Source organism: Bubalus kerabau, chromosome 5 (genome assembly GCF_029407905.1).
Source record: "Bubalus kerabau isolate K-KA32 ecotype Philippines breed swamp buffalo chromosome 5, PCC_UOA_SB_1v2, whole genome shotgun sequence".
Lineage (NCBI taxonomy): Eukaryota > Metazoa > Chordata > Mammalia > Artiodactyla > Bovidae > Bubalus > Bubalus kerabau.
In genome coordinates, this window is record NC_073628.1 from 64,826,658 (window position 1) to 64,841,372 (window position 14,715).

General features: G+C 37.0%; 1 protein-coding gene across 24 annotated transcripts in view; it reads right to left on the reverse strand.

Moving 5' to 3' along the window:
* Window positions 1-14,715, reverse strand: part of LOC129652815 (craniofacial development protein 2-like) — a 641,831-nt gene that overhangs the window by 430,933 nt on the left and 196,183 nt on the right. The window lies entirely within an intron of this gene.

Below are 14,715 nucleotides of genomic sequence, written 5' to 3' on the forward strand. Positions count from 1 at the left end.
GCATGTTACAAGATACTTTTAGGAAAATGTCAACTACTAGAAAATGACACTAAAAGAACTATAAAAGAAAATGTAACCAAATAATTCACATGTAAAATTTTGATGATTAATTCATCTAACAACTTACCCACCCATTTCAAAAAAAGTATTAAATACAGAATGAATCACAGGATATTATCACTTTATGAATAGAGACTATACCAAATCTACGTCTATAATTCCAGAATTTAAGAGGGTGTTCACAAATATGAAATCAGCAAAATACCAATTTCCTAATTTAAATAAAGGAGTACAAAATAATGACAGCTACACACCAATCCACTTTGACCATGAATGTGAAAATCCAAATCACAGCAAATAGATTCCAGTTGTACTAGGCAAGATCAATATGCCAATAAATAGATTTTAAAGGAGTTTTGTATTCATAAACATGAAATATATTGACAGGCAAAAAAATGCAAGCCCTAGGACAAATTTCAGAGAAACAGAAATAACCTCTGATAAAGTTCAGCTGTGATTGCTGCTGCTGCGGCTAAGTCACTTCAGTCATGTCCGACTCTGTGCAACCCCATAAACGGCAGCCCACCAGGGTTCCCCGTCCCTGGGATTCTCCAGGCAAGAACACTGGAGTGGGTTGCCATTTCCTTCTCCAATGCATGAAAGTGAAAAGTGAAAGTGAAGTTGCTCAGTCGTGTCCAACTCTAGCAACCCCATGGACTGCAGCCTACCAGGCTCCTCTGTCCTTGGGATTTTCCAGGCAAAAGTACTGGAGTGGGGTGCCATTGCCTTCTCTGTCAGCTGTGATTAAAGTACAGTAAATTTATTTAAAGCCCAATACCAGGGAAGCCTTAAATTAATTTATAAATACATGTGTATTTATATATGTGTGTATCTATATTAAAAGTATAGATTATATATAATCAATCTCTTCTCCTTATAAGTTTAATTCAAATAAAATTAATACAATTCAGCATCAGTAACATTAAACACTTTAATAGTAATAGTATTAATTATTCATGTGTGGATATTTAAATAAAAAATATTTATACAATGCATGTGTATATTATTGTATAACCCTACTTATTTCAATTAAAACTTTTAACAACATAGTAATTGGTTTATGCTTTTGTATTATATTCAGATGACAGAAATCATGAAAATTTACTATGCCAGATGGTTAAAAATTAATATATGAAACTCAGTAGGTTACTTATATACATGTTACAATGAAAACAAAGCACACAAATATACTTAAGAATAAATGTGCAGATATATTCTCTATGAGAAAATTGTTAAAATTTCTATCAAGTATGAAAATATGAAAAAAAAATCATAGCTTGTCTTAGGAAGATCCAATAATGTAAATATGTGCATTTGACTGAAATTGCCACTTAAATTTAAATTGCCACTTAAATTTAAATTTAAAAACCTATAGTTTTTAATTTTGTTTGAATTCTATAACTTGATTCAGAATTTTAAAAGAAGCAACCCTAGACATTCAATACTAGAAAATATATAGAAAGAAAATAGTTACAGTAAAGAGTAGACACTTTCTTTATAAAAAATGCATTATGAAACTGCAGGAAAATAAACTATTTAGTAATGGAATATAAACAGACTAATAAACAGGTTGGTTCAGGTATAGATCAAATTGAATATGCAAATTTATGATATATGAAAGTGGCATTTCTTTTTAGAGACAAATGATGCTTTGAAAATCCATTGGGGGCAGGAGGAGAAGGGGATGACAGAGGATGAGATGGCTGGATGGCATTACTGACTCGATGGACGTGAGTCTGAGTAAACTCCGGGAGTTGGTGATGGACAGGGAGGCCTGGCTTGCTGTGATTCATGGGGTCGCAAAGAGTCGGACATGACTGAGTGACTGAACTGAACTGAACTGAAGAAAGGTAGGAATAAAGGGAGAAGGGAAAGAGAGAGGAAATAATACTTATTAATAATCAGTCCTTGAAACAAATAACTATCAAATACACCAGCATTTAACATACACAGAAAAACTGTGTAGTTACTAGAAAAAAAGCCTAACTTGTTTTGTTTTCTTATTTTTACATGTGTTGGGCAATGTTTTATAGAATATTAAAAAGCCATTAAAAATCACTGATAACTGGAAGTTCAAAATGTCCCCAAACAAAAAAAAAAAACAACTGGAAAAATTAATTCCAAGATTATATATATATATAAAATCTGTTAGCATCATTTATGAGAAAGAACAATAAGCTAACAAAATGGACAATAGGCATGACATACATAGAAAAATACATAAATGAACAATAAATATATAAAAGGAAATTTAGGTTCATAAAGAAAGAGAAACAGACCAAAATAACAATGGCAAAATGTTTTTCAGCTGTGAGATTAAAGAAGATATTTTATAATGCCTACAACAGAGTCCTCGCTCATTAAATTTTGATGTGATTTTAAAAATTAGTTAAAATTCCTAAATTAGTAAATTTAATAACATCCACCAACATAAAAAATTGGTTAAAAGCAATTCTACTGCCAGACTTCTGGGACATACTAGCAAAAACATTTGAAGATTAGAAATTCATAACTACAGTGTCCTCAAAATGGAAGCTACTTTTTCTTTAGTAGGACACAAAAGAGCCAAGTTACAACCGAGCTGTTAACAGGAAGGAAAATTCAGTCACGCCTGACTACACTCTGTCTCAGCCCACACAGAATGCACAGTCAGTCTTGTGGATGCCAGCTCTGACTCATCACCTTCAGGGACCATGCCTGTCCATTCCCACAGTTCTCTCCAAGTCATGCCTGCTATATACATTCATCTCATTATGCCTGCAGATGGCCTCTCTATATTCCATTTGCTCTGCATCAGAGTGACTTATTTTCTTTTTTTTTTTAATTTTATTTTATTTTTAAACTTTACAAAATTGTATTAGTTTTGCCAAATATCAAAATGAATCTGCCACAGGTATACATGTGTTCCCCATCCTGAACCCTCCTCCCTCCTCCCTCCCCATACCATCTCTCTGGGTCTTTCCAGTGCACTAGCCCCAAGCATCCAGTATCGTGCATCGAACCTGGACTGGCAACTCGTTTCATACATGATATTTTACATGTTTCAATGCCATTCTCCCAAATCTTCCCACCCTCTCCCTCTCCCATAGAGTCCATAAGACTGTTCTATACATCAGTGTCTCTTTTGCTGTCTCGTACACAGAGTTAATGTTACCATCTTTCTAAATTCATATAGAGTGACTTATTTTCAAAGAGAAATCAAATTTCTCAATCAAGCTCTGATCATAACAATGAACTTCATTCTTCTGACTGTGCCCAAGGCCCCACATGACCTGATTTCCACTTCTCTTTCCCACTAAAATTAATATTCTGAATTCTATGAGAACATGACACTTACTTTGTTTCCTGTTTCATACACAATTCCTGACAGAATTGTTGTTCCATAAAAATTTACAGAATTAGTAAACCTTAGTCTCCTCCATGCTATTTTGTGCAAGATACCCTCTTCTTTGGGAAGTCCCCTGGAGGAGGGAATGGCTACTCATTCCAGTATTCTTGCCTGGAGAAACCCATGAACAGAGAAGCCTGGCAGGCTACAGTCCATGGGGTCGCAAGGAGTTGGACACAACTGAGCAATGAACCCTTGATAACTTGATAACAGTTTCCTCTATGCCATTTTGCATAGGATACACTCGTTGACATGTTTCTCAGCCACAGGAATGTAAGTTTCACCTTTGGCATTTGTATTTATTGTGACTTCTGCCTGGAGTGAAACTTGTGCCTGTGACTTTTCTTGTACTAAAGGTCTAAGTTTAAATGTGTTTCTTATGAGAGGCTTTCCTTAACAAGTCAATTAAAATGACTAGATCACCTTACAAAAATTTACAATATTTACATCATTTGTCAACATTTGAGGTTTTTGCTGGTTTGTGGATTTAGGAGTTTGCCTTTATAGTATGCTGATTTAAGAAAGCTGTGGTACATATATACAATGGAGTATTACTCAGCCATTAAAAAGAATACATTTGAATCAGTTCTAATCAGGTGGATGAAACTGGAGCCTATTATACAGAGTGAAGTAAGCCAGAAAGAAAAACACCAATACAGTATACTAATGCATATATATGGAATTTAGAAAGATGGTAACGATAACCCTGTATGCGAGACAGCGAAAGAGACACAGATGTATAGAACAGTCTTCTGGACTCTGTGGGAGAGGGCGAGGGGGGGATGATTTGGGACAATAGCATTGAAACATGAATATTATCATATGTGAAACGAATTGCCAGTCCAGGTTCGATGCATGATACAGGATGCTCGGGGCTGGTGCACTGGGATAACCCAGAGGGATGGGGAGGGAAGTAGGAGAGGGGTTCAGGATGGGGAACACGTGTACACCTGTGGCAAATTCATGTTGATGTATGGCAAAACCAATACAATATTGTAAAGCAATTAGCCTTCAATTAAAATAAATAAATTTATATTTAAATAAATAAACTAAAACTAATAAACTATCCTTTTGAGGTAGCATTTATTAATTCAATCATACACTCATTCATTTGAAGAAGACTATTGAGCAACAACAGCACGATGGTCATTATTCTGATTCTTAGAATAAAGCAGGTCAGAAACAAATGCCTGCTTTCTTGAAGCTTACTTTCTAGAGGGTAAAGACAGGTAAACACATTTTATATAGTTAAATACAATATGTTTTAAATACTAATAAGTATCAAGTTGGCAAAAACAGTGTTAAATAAGGAGTCAGAGTAAGCCTCACTGACAAGACTATATTATATTAATAGTTAAAATCCAAACTATGTCTCAAGAAATTTGGAATTAGACATGTGCATTTTTTGATTCTTCAAAGAGAAGAGCCAGGGTTCAGGGAAGAACAGCCATATTCATATTTCAAAACATCAAATGTAATATGCCTAAAGTGTTAAGAAACCAGACAACTAAGAAGTACAATATAATGCACATTTCAATTATTCATAAATTAACCATGTGTTTCTGAAAAGGAGCATACCACAGAAATTTGTAAGAGTCTTAATGGAAATCTAATATTTTCAATGACTCTTGCTTTTTGAAAGACCCTTTATGAAGTTGGGGCTTCTCAAGTGAAGCTAGTAGTGGTAAAGAGCCACCCTGCCAGTGCATGAGACTTAAGAGACACAGGTTCAATCCCTGGCTTGGGAAGATCACCTGAAGGAGGGCACAGCAACCCACTCCAGTATTCTTGCCTGGAGAATCCCATGGACAGAGACGCCTGATAGGCTACAGTCCATAGCGTTGCAGAGTCAGACATGACTGAAGTGACTTAGCACTGCAAGGAAGTGTAACCTAACTGAGCAGGACCCTAAAAGGCCATCCCTGGAAAGACCCCTCCCCTATATCCTATGCTTTGGCTCCTTTCTAAAGTCCTTTGATGGGCTTCCCTGGTGGCTCAGACAGTAAAGAATCCACCTGCAACACAGAGAATGTAGGTTCAATCCATGGATCAGGAAGATGCACTGGAGAAGGGAATGGCAACCCACTCTGGTATTCTTGCCTGGGAAATCCCATGGACAGAGGAGCCTGGTAGGCTACAGTGCATGTGGTTGCAAAGAGTCAAACATGACTCAGAAATTAACAAAAAGTACTTAGATAACAGTATCTGATACAGATTTCCTGAGTTCTTTTCTGCTTAGTCGCTCAGTCATGTCCAACTCTTTGTATTTGGACTGTAGCCCACCAGGCTCCTCTGTCCATGGGATTTTTCAGATAAGAATACTAGAGTGGATAGTCATTTTTCTCCTTCAAGGGATCTTCCTGACCCAGTGATCAAATCTGTATCTCCTGTGTCTCCTGCATTGAGCCATCAGGGACTAAAACTTCCACCAAATGGAAGACCATAGTTATTTGATGACAATGAGCACATAGTCAGGCATACTTGAGCCTCAGGACTGATGATGTTAACCCCTGTGACACCAAGCTGTTACCTCATCATCAACCAATCAGAATTGTGCAAGAGCTCATCACATACCCTGAGATGTGTCTCCCTTACCTACTATAAAAATGCTTTCCTGAAACCATTGGGGAGTTCAGGCTTTTTTGAACACTAGCTGGCCTGGACTCCCCACCAGGCTCCTCCGTCCATGGGATTTTCCAGGCAAGAGTACTGGAGTGGGGTGCCATTGCCTTCTCCTTCCTTATATGGCACCTTACAATAAATACTTCACTTTCATTCAACATAACTCAGTGTCAGTATATTGGTTTAATTGTATGTGGATGAGCAGATCCAAGTTTGGTTCAGAAACATAAAGTCACAAAAGAACAAATATGATGAAGTAATTATGATTTATGGTTAAATTATACAGTGTTAATCTTTAATTTTATGATTTCTGGAGTGAAATTGGATTTACCTTCTTGACTCATGAAGGGAAGCATGGTAGATTTTTACAACAATAGCCCCCAGTGAATCACTTCTCTGCAAGGATTCACCAAGCACTTACATAGTCTTTTTCCTTATATTCAAGTTGTGCTTGGTCATGTGATTACTTTGGTCAATGGATCATTAGTAAAGACAATGTAATCAAGAGTTCATGGCTGACTGATGTTGAGGTTTGACAGAAAACAGCAAAATTCAGTAAAGCAATTATCCTTCAATAAAAAATAAATTAATTAAAAAAAAAGAAAATGAGAAACTAGGCCACGTAGCAAATAGCCATCAAGAACTAATGGACATGGGAATGAAGCCTCTTAGGTTATTCATTCTCAGTGGAGCTGTCAAGTGATTACAATCACATAAGTGACTCCAGGTAAGACTAATAGAAAACAACCCAGGAGAGCCCAGCCCAAAACACTGACCTCTAGATTCATGAGTAAGCAAAATGCTTAGGTAAGCCATTAATTTTTCAAGTTGTTTTTCAGCAAACTCATGCAACAGGAGACTGGGAGATGTAAAGACTTGTACATTTTACAGTTTGATTAATCTCTTATATACTCTACAACTGCTTTTATTAAGTTATAATGATACTACAGGTAAGTAGAACCAGCATCATATGCTTTCCAAAAGAAATGCAAAAAGGGAAAATAGTTGTCTAAGGAGGCCTTACAAATAGCTGAGACAAGGGAAAATGGAAGATACACCCATCGGAATGCAAAGTTCCAAAGAATAGCAATGAGAGACAAGAAAGCCTTCCTAAGTGAACAATGCAAAGAAATACAAGAAAAAAATAGAATGGGAAAGACTAGAGATCTCTTCAATAAAATTAAAGATACCAAGGGCATGCAAAAATGGGCACAATAAAGGACATAAACAAAGTGGATCTAACAGAAGAAGAAGATATTAAGAAGAGGTGGCAAGAATACACAGAAGAACTGTACAAAAAAGATCTTCATGATCCAGATATCATGATGGTTTGATCACTCTCCTCCAGCCAGTCATTCTGGAATGCAAAGTCAAGTGGTCCTTAGGAAGCAACACTACAAACAAAGCTAGTGGAGGTGATGGAATTCCAGCTGAACTGTTTAAAACCCTAAAAGATGATGCTGTGAAAGTGTTTCACTTAATATGCCAGCAAATTTGAAAATAGCAGTGGCCACAGGACTGACAAAGGTCAGTTTTCCTTTCCAATCCCAAAGAAGGGCAATGCCAAAGAATGTTCAAATTACCACATAACTGCACTCATTTCACACAGTAGCAAAGTAATGCTCAAAATTCTCCAAGCTAGGATGCAACAGTACATGAAGTGAGAACGTTCATGTGTCAAGCTGGGTTTAGAAAAGGCAGAGGAACCAGAGATCAAATTGCCAACATCTGTTGGAGCATAGGAAAAGCAAGGGAATTCCAGGAAAACATCTACTTCTGCTTTCCTAACTACTCTAAATCCTTTGACTGTGTGGATCACAATAAACTGTGGAAAATTCTGAAAGAGATGGGAATACCAGACCACCTTACTTGCCTTCTGTGAAACCTGTATGCACATCAAGAAGCAACAGCTAAAACCAGACATGGAACAACCAAATGATTCAAAATTGGGAAAGGAGTACTTCAAGGCTGTATATTATCACCCTGCTTATTTAACTTATGTGCAGAGTATATCATGAGAAATGCCAGGCTGGATGAAGCATAAACTAGAATAAAGTTTGCTGGCAGCAACATTAATAACCTCAGATACACACATGAAACTACCCTTAAGGCAGGAAGTGAAGAGGAACTAAAGAGCTTCTTGATGAAGGTGAAAGAGGAGAGTTAAAAAGCTGGCTTAAAACTCAACATTCAAAAAACTAAGGTCATGGCACTTGGTTCCATCACTTCATAGCAAATAGATGGGGAAACAATATAAACAGTGACAGACTTTATTTTTGGTCTCCAAAATCACTGCAGATGATGACTGCAGCCATGAAATTAAAAGAGGCTTGCTCCTTGGAAGAAAAGCTATGATAAATCTAGACACTGTGTCAAAAAGCAGAGGCATCACTTTGCCAACAAAGGTCTGAATAGTCAAAGATATGGTTTTTCCAATAGTCATGTATAGATGTGAGAGTTAGACCATGAAGAAGCCTGAGCACTGAGGAACTGATGCTTTAAAACTGTGGTGTTTGAGAAGACTCTTGAGAGTCCCTTGAACTGCAAGAATATCAAACCAGTGAATCTTAAAGGAAATCAACTCTGAATATTCATTAGAAGGACTGATGCTGAAGCTCTAATACTTTGGCCATCTGATGCAAGTGCCGATTTGTTAGAAAAGACCCTGATGATGGGAAAGATTGAAGGCAGGAGGAGAAGGGGACAACAGAGAATGAGATAATTGGATGGCATCACCGACGCAATGGACATGAGTTTGATCAAGCTCTGGGAGATGGTGAAGGACAGGGAACCTTGGCATGCTGCAGTTCATGAGGTCACAGAATCAGTCACAACTGAGTCACTGAGAAAAATTAAAACTTCTTATTCAATGTATGGCCCAAAATGTCAACTTTCTAAAGGAGGGTCTTCATGCCAAAATTTCCTCCTGAACTCTAAAATAATGTCAGTTCCATCATCACAAGCTAGATTTTAAAAAATTATGTTCATTTATTTTAACAAAAAAGTAAGAAAAACAATTTAGGTGGTATAAAGTGAAATGTTGAAGATCCTCAAATGAGCTTCACATTTCCTAGCAATGTGAACTTTGACTTATCTTCCAAAATGGTAAATGCCATAACTTGTCATTCTCCCTTAAATTCTTTCTAAAAGTGCATAGAAAGTGTACTCTTGCAGCAAAACCTTTCAATTCTCAAATACAAGAAGGAAATGAACAAGATTCACAACAAATTAAATTCTTCCCTGCTTCTTTCCCCAGTGACAACCTCAATTTTCCTACGCTCTTGAGACAGAGAAACTCTAATCTAACTGCCAGGTGTTTGGATTTTATTAAAACCCTCATTTGAACTATTTTTTTCCTCTCATTTAAATTTCTGGATGTTCCAGATTCATACTTCTATATCCCCTCAAATTGGGTGATGAGATTTTATGGTGGTAGTGGGAATTTTCCTGGCTCATTATTACTGGGCTTTAATTCAAATCGTCAATTGTGCTTATGTTTCCTCAAGAGTTAATTGTATTGTTGTCTCCTTTTGGGGAACTAATTCTGAAAAACCTATTCATGAATCTCATTGTTTTGACTAAAAAAAAAAAAAAAAAGAAACTAGGTAAGTAGTTGTTAATGCCATCCATAAGGATGGGTAAATTGATATAGTTTCTTCTCAGCAATTGACACACAAAACGTGGTACTTGGACCAGGGGCATCGGTTTTAGAGCTTCTCAGACAGAAATCTAGATGCCCTAATCTGAAATCTATATTTTAAGATCACCAGGTTATTCTATGCACATTAGAATTTGAGAAGCAAAGTTATAATATATGCCTTTCATCATTACCATAAAAGCTATTTTTCTAAAAACTCACTAAAGTGGTATCTATATATTTGCATTATTTAGGGTAGATGCTAAACATATATTTTGGAAAAAGTCCCTCAAAAATAAGATGGCTTAAAGTAGATAAAGTTCACTTTTTACGTAATAGTCATTAGGTGAGTGGTCAGGAGTGATTTCTGCCATTTCTGTGATTTGTGAGAGCCATTTCTGCCATATTGAACTTGTAATTCAGGAGTTAAGTGCTGATGACCTGGACAAGATGACTATAGAGAGATCCCAGAAAGTGGTCACAACCTAGATATATTTGGAAGGACTTAGAGATACCATTGCCTGGAGAACTAGATACATGTGTAAGAGAAAGAAAAAATAGTCAAAGAATATTGAAAAACGAGAGGAATGAAGTTTCCATTTATGAAATAGAAAAAAAAATTGAAATGGAAAGTTATTTTGGGGTGAGGTGAATAAGTCAAAACTTGTGTTTGGAGGTTAGGTTTAAGATGCTTATTAAGCACTCAAGTGGAGATGTCGTGCAAGATACATGCATCTGAAGTTCAAGACGCAAGTGCAAGTTGCAGGTATACACTGGTATTTCTTCAAGACATAGTTTTTCAATCCAAGAAATGGGATTAAACCACCAAGGATGTGAATATAGGTAAAGAACAGAAGAGTCAAACACTGGGTGCTGAGTCACTCCAACACTGAGAAATCAGAGAGATGAGCTAATAAAAAGACTGATGGCGAGAAGATACTGCTGTGGGAGAGACTGAAGTGTGGTGAAGTCCAAGGTTTTAAGTAGGGAAGAGTGATCAAGCTCCTATGGCTATTCTGCTTCTAAAATAACCTGTCTAAGGCAGAATATGTAATGTTGATAATACAAAATGTAGATGAGAAGCAATTCAAAGAAAGGTATGTAAAGTATAATATCAGTAAACTAGAAGCACAGAATCAAATGTCAGGGGCTGAGCTGTGGCCTCTTTGTCAGTGATCATATGTGTCTGATATCAATAGAATCAAACACCAATACTTGCAGATTTCAGAAGGAAAATAACATGATCTCTGACCTCAAATAGTTTCTACAATTTTTCAAATGCAGTATCGTTCAAATAAGAAAAATAATCAGGAATGTGTGGGTAAGAACAGGAATGTTAAAAAAAATATGAATACATTTAGAAGAATTCCAGATAACAATCATTTTATCAACTAAATGATATGTACAAAGTAGAAGACACAAAGTATAATACACAGAATAAAAAGTCAAAAGTAAAGAACTATATAATAAATGAAGTTAATGAATAGAATAAGAATAAGAAACTGAATGATAATAAAACACAAGGTAAATTGTGGGAGTGGGTCTGGTAAGACCTTTACAACCTTGAGACATTCTTTTGATTCTGTAATAAACAATTGAAAAAGTATATAGCACCCTTGCTGAGACTAGCGAGGGGGGAACTCTCTGTCCCCCTTCTGATGTCTATGTCAGAAGCTTTCTCTGCCCTTTTTCACTGTAACAAAACATCTGCCACACAAAAGCTCTGAGTAATCAAGCCTGGTCCCTGATCCCAAGGCTAAATCTTCTTCGGAGATCATGAATCCATAAGCTATCAATAGTGAGAGTACAATTCATCTACAAATCAGTTGGACATTATCTACCACAAATCTCATAGGATAGTCCTGAGATTTCTGGAGGGTTCCTAAGAGCTCTCTTAAAGGTCTGTAAGGTGAAAAATGTTTACACAAAGCTAAGACATGATTTTCTGCTTCACTCTATATGAAGTGAAGTGAAGTTGCTCAGTCATGTCCGACTCTTTGTGACCCCATGGACTGTAGCCTACCAGGCTTCTTAGACCATGGGATTTTCCAGGCAAGAGTACTGGAGTGGGTTGCCATTTCCTTCTTCAGGGGATCTTCCCCACCCAGGGATTGAACCTGGGTATCCTGCATTGTAGGCAGACGCTTTACCCTCTGAGCCACCAGAGAAGCCCTATATACTCTATACACTATATACTCTATATACTCAGGGGTAAATAGTGCTCCATGATGTGTAGAATTTCAACAGACAGAATGTATCAATAGAAGCAGATATGGGAGTCACCTGTCTTTATCAGACCTAAGAGCAAGGACATTAATGAGATTTGCAAAAATGCAAAAATCAATGTCATTTGCTCAGTATTTAATTTCTTTGGAAAATATATACATTTTTTTCACAAAAAAAATATATTATTTGTGCTTCCCGGGAGGCTCTGTGGTAAAGAATCTGCCAGCAGTGCAGGAGACATGGGTAATCCCTGGGTTAGGAAGATCCCCTGGAGGAGAGAATGGCAACACACTCCAATATTCTTGCCTGAAAAATCCCACAGACAGAGGAGCCTGGCTGGCTACAACCCATAGGGTCACAAAAGAGTTAGACACAACTTAGCAAATAAATGATAATGAGATTAGTGTTATTGCTTTTAAGGGAATAAATATGGCTCAGATGGTAAAGAATCTGCCTGTAGTGCAAGAGACTCTGGTTCCATTTCTGGGTCAGGAAGATCTCCTGGAGAAGGGGATAGCTACCTACTCCAGTATTCTTGCCTGGAGAATCCCACAGACAAGGGAGCTTGGTGGGCTATAGTCCACGTGGTCATAGAGAGTCAGACACAACTGAGTGACTTTAACTTTCATTTTATTTTTCTTTTATAAAGTTTAATGTTATTGCTTTTAAGAGAATGTATACACTATAATATACATATTCTCATTTTAATTTATAATATAGTAACTACCAAGATCAAATTTAATATGAAAAACAATAGAATTAATTCAAATAAATAAAAGGTCTTCAGTTTCTCAATAATTCTTAAGAATGAAATGGAGTTCTGAGATGGAAAATATAATAGCTGCTGAACTATTAATACCAAAATTGAACTACATAACAGCAACGCATATGCAACAAGAGACATTTCTGCAGTGACCAAATATGGATGTAGGCTACTTTCTATGAGAAATGAATGATTGGCTAAAGTGTGCTACATTAACGAAGTACTATGAAAATCAACATATTATAGATATAGACAATATAGGTGAATTACACAAAAAAATTTGAAAACTACAGACAACATAATATTTACCCTACATTCCCATTTATATATGATTCAAAATTATTCAAAACTAAATGACACTATTTAGGAATTCATACTTAAATTAAAAACAAAAACAAAAAAAACTATAAAGGATTGGCACACAGAAAAAAAAAAAAGCCTGGTAGTGTACTATGTGGGATAGGAATAAGAAGAGATGAGTAATTGGACTGTGAGGAGCTTGTAATTTTCCATTTACTGATGTGGGTGGCCAACACAGATGTTTTCTTTCTTACAAAATTCACATTGCTGTACAGTTAAAATAGTACTGGGAGCTTATCCTAATTTAAAATGGCAAAGTTGAAAGTTAAAAAAAAAAAAATAACAATTTGGAAAGAAACAAAAAGTTCTCTGTTAAGTCTCAAAAACAAAACACCTTTCAGGGCTTTGTTCTGATGCTTAGAAATTTGAAATATATGATGTGACATGTCATAATATTAGCAAGAAATGCTTTAAGAGTGAGAATAGTAGGAAGAGTGGAAAACGTTAGAAGTACTTTTTATTTTCCAGCTGATCTATCAGAAAAAACTTTCTAACCTTAGGACTATAGTATTTATACGAAAAAAAAAATCTTCAACATTTCAGCAAACGCAAATATTTCCTCTCATAAAGACTCTCCAAGCCAATGAATAGATCAGAGTGTGGACTTTTAAGTCTCCACAAATCACATAATTTATCAATGAAATGTGTTAATATGTAGACCTTGAAAGTGAGTGTTAGTTGCTCACTCACATCCTACTCTTTGCCACCCCATGGACTATAGCCTGCCAGGCTCCTCTTTCCTTGGGATTTCACAGGCAATAAAATGGGAGACGGTTGCCATAATGGCAGTAAGATCAGATGAGATCAGTCACTCAGTCGTGTCCAACTCTTTGCGACCCCATGAATCGCAGCACGACAGGCCTCCCTGTCCATCACCAACTCCCGGAGTTCACTCAGACTCACGTCCATCGACTCAGTGATGCCATCCAGCCATCTCATCCTCTGTTGCCCCTTCTCCTCCTGCCCCCAATCCCTCCCAGCATCAGAGTCTTCTCCAATGAGTCAACTCTTCGCATGAGGTGGCCAAAGTACTGGAGTTTCAGCTTTAGCATCATTCCTTCCAAAGAAATCCCAGGGCCAATCTCCTTCAGAATGCACTGGTTGGATCTCCTTGCAGTCCAAGGGACTCTCAAGAGTCTTCTCCAACACCACAGTTCAAAAGCATCAATTCTTCGGCGCTCAGCCTTCTTCACAGTCCAACTCTCACATCCATACATGACCACTGGAAAAACCATAGCCTTGACTAGACTATGTTGGCTAGAACCTTTGCTGGCAAAGTAATGTCTCTGTTTTTGAATATGCTATCTAGGTTGGTCATAACTTTCCTTCCAAGGAGTAAGCGTCTTTTAATTTCATGGCTGCAGTCACAATCTGTAGTGATTTTGGAGCCCAGAAAAATAAAGTCTGACACTGTTTCCACTGTTTCCCCCATCTATTTCCCATGACGTGGTGGGACCGGATGCCATGATCTTCGTTTTCTGAATGTTGAGCTTTAAGCCAACTGTTTCACTCTCCTCTTTCACTTTCATCAAGAGGCTCCTGAGTTCCTTTCACTTTCTGCCATAAGGGTGGTGTCATCTGCATATCTGAGGTGATTGATATTTCTCCTGGCAATCTTGATTCCAGCTTGTGTTTCTTCCAGCCCAGCATTTCTCATGA